Raw genomic sequence first — 10,099 nt, 5'->3', positions numbered from 1 at the left:
CATTTATGATCCACTGAACAAGAAAACAATTAAATATCTTTTGTGCATAATTTGTCGGAATGATGTCTGATAACGCCGAAATCCAACAATATCTCGACAGGTAACCCTCCGTTTCATTTTAAGGCAGTTTCCAATCCATTCCTTGAAATTGACAGGGGTTTATTTGTCGGAATATTGGAGTTTTGACTAATTTATGCAGCTGCGTAAAAGAGCATATAACACAATGGGAAAAGCATAACTTCTCATTGGGCAATGTGTTGAACATTATGGTGTGAGACTACAAATTCCTGATCAATAAACTCTTAGGAAGTTCTCATATACTATGTATGCATTTGATATTTTGACAAGCACGTTTTTAAACCATGAGTCTTTAAAACCAAGAAATATTATTACTTAACTTTGTTCCAACGTCTACATCATAATACTATCATCACTTCTATCTGAGTCTATATCTGAACCATCTGACTGTAAACTGAGGATAACAGTTTCGAGACGGATATCCAACTTCACCTCCCTATCAGAGCCTTCTTTCTGAAACTTTTCAGCATGCCACACACAGTATGCCCAAGCTGAAGAGCGATGCACAAGCGTTCCAATGTTTGTTATTTTGCATGTTTTCTCCCCCCCCCCCCCCCCCCAAATTAATTCTATAGGATTAAACTGACAACGATATGTGGGTAAATACAAAAGCATGTACAAAGATTCATGTTCAAGAAAGTCAAATTTCTACATTCTGTCGCATGAATGGTTTAAAACATCGAGCCGCAAGAGTTCGCCATGGGTTTGGCCTGTACTGTGCAGTATATTTTTCAGTAAGAGAATGATATCCACTTTCCTAGTGTTTGTACTTTGCGTTTTATATGTAACAGCTGAATGATAATTGGAATAGTACATTACAATGACCGAATTCAAAGCTAGGTATGACAATAATTGTTCAGTGAACCACTTCTTTAAACTGACATCGTTAATTTGCGAATGGTAGTCACTGCCATTTCCCTTACATCTAAATACAAATTTACTTGGGGTTGTTTGTGGGATGAGACCAAACTGCGACGTCATTGGTCTCGTCGGATCAGGGAAGGACGGGCAAGGAAGTCGACCGTGCCTATTCAGAGGAACCATTCCGGCATTTGCCTGGAGCGATTTAGGGAAATCACGGAAACCCTAAATAAGGATGGCCGGACGCTGGATTGAACCGTCGTCCTCCCGAATGCGAGTCCAGTGTGCTAACCACTGCGCCACCACGCTTGGTGCCTACAAATTTGCTCTCAGGAATAAATCAAACGAAGTACCAGCATGCAGAATAATTACCCAAGAACGTTTTCGCATAGGAAGGTATTCATGGAATGATTCTGATTGGCCCACATTTCATCAAGGTAGAACTACCTCCTTCACATACATCGTGCATCTTTATAAGGGCTGTGCTTCGTGTTGCAACTGTGTCACTTCTTTCAATTACGAACTCTCTTCTTAACACATTTGAAATCAGAGTCTTTTTAAATCTTTTGCATTGACGAAGCGCTACCATTGAAGCCAATTTGTTCCTGAATAATTGTAACAAGATTTTGTGATATTGGCTATTCCCTGCTTACATACATTTCAAACACGCAGCGCTTTAAAATATAGTTGTCAAAACCACTTGTGTTACAGGTTTCTCGCGATTTCGATGCTTTCCAGGTGACACAAAAACAAATTTTCCTGGTGTTTTTACAGCTCTGACGCTTTCTGTCACTATTCTCTGTATAGTTCGCCTACCGACATGTGCTTCTGCAGTTCGTTCTTGAGTTTTCAAAATGTCAGATTCACATTTGAAAAACTTATAAATGCGGTATTATACGAGCAAACGAAGATGACACTGGGCCCGGTGGCTGATGGGAGCGATTGTAAAGGCATTTCCCATTTACAGTCGCTCCTATCAGCCACCGCACTGAGTGACAACTTTGTTTGCTCGACAATACATAACCATCCTCACCTGCTTGTGATGTGTCTACATCTCTAACTACATCCTCTGCAATTCACAATTAAGTGCATGCTGCTTTTCTACTGTTCCACTAGCAACGCCAAATACAGATAAAATATCTTCTGCACCACCCAAAATTTTTCGGCGTTTAATATCTTTTGATAACTTTTACTGAACTTCTGATTCTGAATATAAAAGCTTTATTATACACTCCTGGAAATGGAAAAAAGAACACATTGACACCGGTGTGTCAGACCCACCATACTTGCTCCGGACACTACGAGAGGGCTGTACAAGCAATGATCACACGCACGGCACAGCGGACGCTCCAGGAACCGCGGTGTTGGCGTCGAATGGCGTTAGCTGCGCAGCATTTGTGGACCGCCGCCGTCGGTGTCAGCCAGTTTGGCGTGGCATACGGAGCTCCATCGCAGTCTTTAACACTGGTAGCATGCCGCGACAGCGTGGACGTGAACCGTATGTGCAGTTGACGGACTTTGAGCGAGGGCGTATAGTGGGCATGCGGGAGGCCGGGTGGACGTACCGCCGAATTGCTCAACACGTGGGGCGTGAGGTCTCCACAGTACATCGATGTTGTCGCCAGTGGTCGGCGGAAGGTGCACGTCCCCGTCGACCTGGGACCGGACCGCAGCGACGCACGGATGCACGCCAAGACCGTAGGATCCTACACAGTTCCGTAGGGGACCGCACCGCCACTTCCCAGCAAATTAGGGACACTGTTGCTCCTGGGGTATCGGCGAGGACCATTCGCAACCGTCTCCATGAAGCTGGGCTACGGTCCCGCACACCGTTAGGCCGTCTTCCGCTCACGCCCCAACATCGTGCAGCCCGCCTCCAGTGGTGTCGCGACAGGCGTGAATGGAGGGACGAATGGAGACGTGTCGTCTTCAGCGATGAGAGTCGCTTCTGCCTTGGTGCCAATGATGGTCGTATGTGTGTTTGGCGCCGTGCAGGTGAGCGCCACAATCAGGACTGCATACGACCGAGGCACACAGGGCCAACACCCGGCATCATGGTGTGGGGAGCGATCTCCTACACTGGCCGTACACCACTGGTGATCGTCGAGGGGACACTGAATAGTGCACGGTACATCCAAACCGTCATCGAACCCATCGTTCTACCATTCCTAGACCGGCAAGGGAACTTGCTGTTCCAACAGGACAATGCACCTCCGCATGTATCCCGTGCCACCCAACGTGCTCTAGAAGGTGTAAGTCAACTACCCTGGCCAGCAAGATCTCCGGATCTGTCCCCCATTGAGCATGTTTGGGACTGGATGAAGCGTCGTCTCACGCGGTCTGCACGTCCAGCACGAACGCTGGGCCAATTGAGGCGCCAGGTGGAAATGGCATGGCAAGCCGTTCCACAGGACTACATCCAGCATCTCTAAGATCGTCTCCATGGGAGAATAGCAGGCTGCATTGCTGCGAAAGGTGGATATACACTGTACTAGTGCCGACATTGTGCATGATCTGTTGCCTGTGTCTATGTGCCTGTGGTTCTGTCAGTGTGATCATGTGATGTATCTGACCCCAGGAATGTGTCAATAAAGTTTCCCCTTCCTGGGACAATGAATTCACGGTGTTCTTATTTCAATTTCCAGGAGTGTAGAAACTATTGTGAATATGTAATGGGAGTGAAGTGGGTATTACACGACGGTCAGTCGCGAACGGTACTGGTCTACCATGACAGCCTTCTAGCGGTAGAATGGGTTAAACTACGAAGATTAGCAGACGCATTATCCGCGCTCCAGGATAGGGAGCAGTTCTAAACTGCCGTCAATCCGCGCGTGCGCACTAGGTAGCGATTATTCGTGCATGCGCACAAGGGGGTACCGCAGTGCTTTCTGCTTGTTACGAGGCTTGGAACTTAAATAGTGGCAACTATTTATTCACAACCGATGCAAAAGAGTTACATATTTGCTCCTGTTACTGTCCTTCAAAGTAGTCATCAGCATTGTGTAGAACCCGTTGCCAACGATGTGGAAGGCGTAGTCTACCGTTAGCAGAGCGTGGTCTGTTGATGGTGCGAATGAAGCGGTCTACTGCATGCCGAATCTCTGGAGTAGTTCTGAAGCGAATGCCACGAAGTGGTTCCTTCATCTTCGGTATCAAATCAAAGTCACAACGACTTAAGTCCGAGGAGCATGGTGGATGGTACAGTACTTCCCAGTCCCATCGACCGAACAGAGCAGCCACATCTTGCGCTGTATGCGCCCGCGCATTGTCGTGCAAAATGATGGATGGGTTGCGCAGAAAGTGTCGCCGCTTCTTTGGCAAAGCTGGTCGCAGGTGATGGTGACTTTGATTTGATTCTGAAGATGAAGGAACCACTTCGTGGTATTCGCTTCAGAACTTTCCAGAGATTCGAGAGGCAGTAGACCACTCCATTTGCACGGTATGTTGGCAATGGTTTCTTTCTGAATAATAAGCATTTAACGTTACACAGTGATTTTCGACTTGTATCGTGAATGAATGAATGATCGTATGGCACTGTTGACCGGGAGGCCGCTTGTGGGGAAGTTCGGCCGCCGGATTGCTAGTTCTTTTTAGTTGACGCCACTTCGGCGACTTTGCACGTCAATGACGATGAAATGATGATGAAGAACACACAACACCCAGTCATCACTAGGTAGAGAAAATCCCTGACCTCTCCGGGAACCGAACCCGGGACCCCGTGCGCAGGAAGCGAGAACGCAACCGCAAGACCACGAGCTGCGGACGATTTGTATCATAATGCCTTAGCTTACGAAAGTTCATGTTTGATTTGATTGCATCTCTTGCTTTATTTCAGCATGCCAGAAAAGAAAAACTGGCAGTGATGGCGAGAAAGTAGCACATTGGACACTGCATTCCATTTAGAGAAATGGAAAAATAACACAAGTGCACCTTTAAGTATTGGTCCTTTAAAGTGTTGCAAGTAGCAGTGCATACACCCACAACAATGTTTGATACGGTGGGCTTGACTATTCTGTGGCTAAAAGACACTCTTAAAAGAGTCCCCAGTTGATAGGAAACGTAATGTTACAACCAGCCTGCAACATAACGGGGTATGTACTGGTATTTTATCAGTGATCTGGGCTGGTATGGTCACAAAACATACGAACATATGAATTAACTCATACTTTCGAGAAGGTGAGGTAGCCACCCTCACGAATATGTCAAACTTGCTAATTCCATTTTTCATCACAGACAGCAGCTTCTCGAAACAGGTCATGTCCATCCTCACTAAGTTCCGAAATTCTTGCGGATCTATGGGCCTCAGTTCATTCATAAGCAATATACGCCCGTGCCTTCGTTCCTTCTATGCAGCCTGGGTCGAACTCAACAACGTCTGGCTTTTCGTTTTCGTCTTCGTTCTGCCCTAATCCGAAGATTTACTGTCACTGCCAGGGCAATAGTTCCAAAAACAGTGGGTCCTCCAAGCGCAAAATGTAAATTTAGATATCCGTGTACCTGTATAACCAAGTGTAGTAATATAAACCTAACTGTTAAGTCTGTAGTTCAGGATAGTAGTAACCTGCGTAATAGAATAACAATTACTTAACAGATAATGACAAAAAACTATTTCTTTTTAAATAGGAACCTTGAGCTCACATAAAAAATTTGAATGAATGACGTTCCAATATGTCATACAGTCTCCCTTGTGTTTTGTGGGGTAGAACGAACTACTTTACATGAGATAAAACGGTTCTATATGCGATTCGCGTGCTATTACCGACTCCTGCACATGTGCGCCAGGTATACCCCACGTGGATGGTGTAATAGGTCTATGTGAACCAGCCTGTAGTTACCGATATGCACACTTGGGGACTGGTGCATAGGTGTACAGTTTAGGCACATCGTGTAATAGGGGCTTAACAGTGTATTTGTTTCTGACTGTATATAATTGACTGTAATTATAATGTAAATATTGTAGATTGCTGGGTAATAGCCAAGGAAACTTTGTTTTAATATATCGATAACAACGACGAAATGGCAGTAGCTGTGCCGTTGTTTATCTTTGCATATGGGAAGTCTCTTGTCGCGCTGCGAGCAGAGAGGAGGCACAGCAGCTTGAGTCATGAAAGAGTGAGGAAGTATTTGTTGGGCGCTCCCACAGATGCGTTGTGCAGCTTTGGTCGCGCCAATGTAGGTGCGCCTAATTCGTTAATCGGCGAGTATTGAGAGCACAATAGGGATGGACAGGCAGAGCAAGCTGCAGTTCTAATTATTGCCTATCTCATAATTACATCTACATCTACATCCATACTCCACAAGCCACCTGACGGTGCGTGGCGGAGGCTACTTTGAGTACCTCTATCGGTTCTCCCTTTCTCCCTTCTACTCCAGTCTCGTATTGTTCGTGGAAAGAAAGATTGACGGTATGCCTCTGTATGGGCTCTAATCTCTCTGATTTTATCCTCATGGTCTCTTGGCGAGATATACGTAGGAGGGATCAATATACTGCTTGACTCCTTGGTGAAAGTATGTTCTCGAAACTTCAACAAAAGCCCGTACCGAGCTACTGAGCGTCTCTCTTGCAGAGTCTTCAACTGGAGTTTATTTATCATCTCTGTAACGCTTTCGCAATTACTAGATGATTCTGTAACGAAGCGCGCTGCTCTCCATTGGATCGTCTCTAATCTTTCACTTGTGCCTTGTCCCGCAGGTATGCAGGGTCAGCATGGTTAATTGGATTTGGCAATGTTGGATTAAGGGGTGGCCGGATGCGCTTCCTGCTGCCACCCCGTACCCCCCAGGACGGAGTCAGTGTACCCCAACTGTCTGCGACTAGTGTAACCATGGAATAATGCAAAAGTGTTCAGATGTCTGCGAGCCACGTAACTAAGGAGGGACGTGGGGACCAGCCCAGTATTCACCTAGGGGATGTGGAAAACCGCCTAAAAACCACATCCAGGCTGGCTGGCACACCGACCATCGTCGTTAATCCGCCGGGCGGATTGTATCCGGGGCCGGCGCGCCTACCTGAGTCCACGAAGCAGCGCATTAGCGCTCTCGGCTAACGTGGCGGGTCTCTGTTGGATCGTCTCTATCTCTTCTATCAACCCTATCTGGTAGGGATCCCACACTGGTGAGCAGTAATCAAGCACAGGGCAAACAAGTGTACTGTAACCAACTTCCTTTGTTTTCGGATTGCGTTTCCTTAGGATTCTTCCAATGAATCTCAGTCTGGCATCTGCTTTACCAACGATTAGTGTTATATGATCATTCCATTTTAAATCACTCCTAATGCCTACTTCCAGATAATTTATGGAATTAACTGCTTCCAGTTGCTGACCTGCTATATTGTAGCTAAATTATAAAGGATCTTTCTTTTTATGTATTCGCAGCACATTACACTTGTTAACATTGAGATTCAATTACCATTCCCTGCACCATGTGTCAATTCGCTGCAGATCCTCCTGCATTTCAGTACAATTTTCCATTGTTACAACCTCTCAATATACTACAGCATCATCCGCAAAAAGCCTCAGTGAACTTACGATGTTGTCCACAAGGTCATTTATATATATTGTGAATAACAATGGTCCCACGACACTCCCCTGCGGCACACCTGAAATCACTTACTTCGGAAGACTTCTCTCCATTGAGAATGACATGCTGCGTTCTGTTATCTAGGAACTCTTCAATCCAATCACACAGTTGGTCTGATAGTCCATATGCTCTTATTTTGTTCATTAAACAACTGTGGGGAACTGTATCAAACGCCTTGCGGAAGTCAAAAACGCGGTATCTACCTGGGAACCCGTGTCTATGGCACTCTGAGTCTCGTGGACGAATAGCGCAAGCTGAGTTTCACACGATTGTCTTTTTCGAAACCCATGCTGATCCCTACAGAGTAGATTTCTAGTCTCCAGAAAAGTCATTATACTCGAACATAATATGTGTTCCAAAATTCTACAACTGATCGACGTTAGAGTTATAGGTCTATAGTTCTGCACATCTGTTCGACGTCCCGTCTTGAAAACGGGGATGACATGTGCTCTTTTCCAATCTTTTGGAACTCTACACTCTTCTACGGTACACCGCTGCAAGAAGGGGGGGCAAGTTCCTTCGCGTACTCTGTGTAAAATCGAACTGGTATCCCATCAGGTCCAGCGGCCTTTCCTCTTTTGAGCGATTTTAATTGTTTTTCTATCCCTCTGTTATCTATTTCGATATCAACCATTTTGTCATCTGTGCGACAATATAGAGAAGGGACTACAGTGCAGTCTTCCTCTGTGAAACAGCTTTGGAAAAAGACATTTAGTATTTCGGCCTTTAGTCTGTCATCCTCTGTTTCAGTACCATTTTGGTCACAGAGTGTCTGGACATTTTGCTTTGATCCACCTACCGATTTGACATAAGACTAAAATTTCTTAGGATTTTCTGCCAAGTCAGTACATAGAACTTTACTTTCGAATTCATTGAACGCCTCTCGCATAGCCCTCCTCACACTACATTTCGCTTCGCTGAATTTTTGTTTGTCTGCAAGGCTTTGGCTATGTTTATGTTTGCTGTGAAGTTCCCTTTGCTTCCGTAGCACTTTTCTAACTCGGTTTTTATACCACGGTGGCTCTTTTCCATCTCTTACGATCTTGCTTGGCACATACTCATATAATGCATATTGTACGATGGTTTTGTTCTTCGTCCACTGATCCTCAACACTATCTGTACTTGAGACAAAATTTTTGTGTTGAGCCGTCAAGCACTCTGAAATCTGCTTTTTGTGAACCTTTGTTTCTGGAGACAACTCAGGGTTCTAAACCAGCCACAGCAGCATAGCGGTAGGTTTGCATTATTGTCGGCTACGTTCTTCGTCGTCCACACAGCTATAACATTGCAAGACTGTAAAGTGACAGACATAGTATCGTAGAGGCATTACCCACTGACATTTCTTTCACAAAGTATGACTAACTTGAATAACAACCTGCGACAGTTAAAACTTGTAAGACACCTCTGTTGTCATTGGCCTCAGACATAATTACGAAGCAGGGTCTCTTCCCTTTCTATGTAATAGCCGAGTGTCGTTAGAATATGAGAACTGATTAACTATTTACTACCTCAGAAAGATATTTTCACTCTGCAGCGGAGATTGCTGACATGAAACTTTCTGGCAGATTAAAACTGTGTGCTGGACCGAGACTCGAACTCGGGATCTTTGCCTTTCGCGGGCAAGTGATCTACCAACTGAGCTACCCAAGCACGACTCACGCCCCTTCCTCACAGCTTTACTTCTGCCAGTACCTCGTCTCCTATTTCTAGCCGTCTTTATTCATTTTACATGAATAACACATATATATATTACAAAGTCTAAGGTAGATGTAATTCGCCAATGTCCACCACCGGGGTGGGGACTTACAGGGCGACACCAAAATAAAAACTAATGTAAATATATATGAGGAAGAAAACACAAATTGAAAGACAAAAGAAACAAGAATAAAGACGGATGATTCCTCCTGTGGATAGGCCCCAGGAGTCAAAGCGAAGAGAATATCCAGCAACCTAGCCGACGCCGACTCGTTCCATCAGCTTAGGAGCCGTCATACGCTCGTAGATTCTGTAACTCTTGCAGCAGCTCTGCAGTACACGGGTGCTCAGTACCGCCAGTTCTCGGGGTCGGAAGCCTATGGCGGCGAGGTCCCTCGCCGACGCTGGAGACCATACACCCCTCCAGCTCAACGTCGCGGTGGACACAGTCACCCCCTCAACGTCACGGTGCAGGTTGGAGATGGCACGCCGGATGGACGGCGTGTCATAGTAGGCCGCCTTCTGGGAGTGACACCAGTCGAGCCGGAGATGGCCTCCGACTATCTGGGCGTCGATGACGCGGGCGATGCCGTCTTTGACCGCCACCACGTCAGGCTTGCGGATGCCCTCAGGTGTTCGGAGGTGGGGCTCTACGGAGACTTTAAAGCCCCTCTGCGCGAGTCCACGGGCGACATAACGCACAATCGCGTCATGGCGCTTGACCCGGGACCCGTGCGTCCTAAAGCAAGCCTGTAGTACGTGGTTGGCGGTCTCCACGGCCTGGCAGCCCGCGCGGCATCTGGTGTCCGCCTCCCGCCCGCGACTGCGCCGTGCCTTCGTGGGGAAGGCGTTAATGCGGGCGCGGAGGGCGTCGATGTATTCACGC

Source organism: Schistocerca serialis, chromosome 2, assembly GCF_023864345.2.
Source record: "Schistocerca serialis cubense isolate TAMUIC-IGC-003099 chromosome 2, iqSchSeri2.2, whole genome shotgun sequence".
Taxonomy (NCBI): domain Eukaryota; kingdom Metazoa; phylum Arthropoda; class Insecta; order Orthoptera; family Acrididae; genus Schistocerca; species Schistocerca serialis.
Note: the sequence above shows the minus strand (reverse complement) of the source record.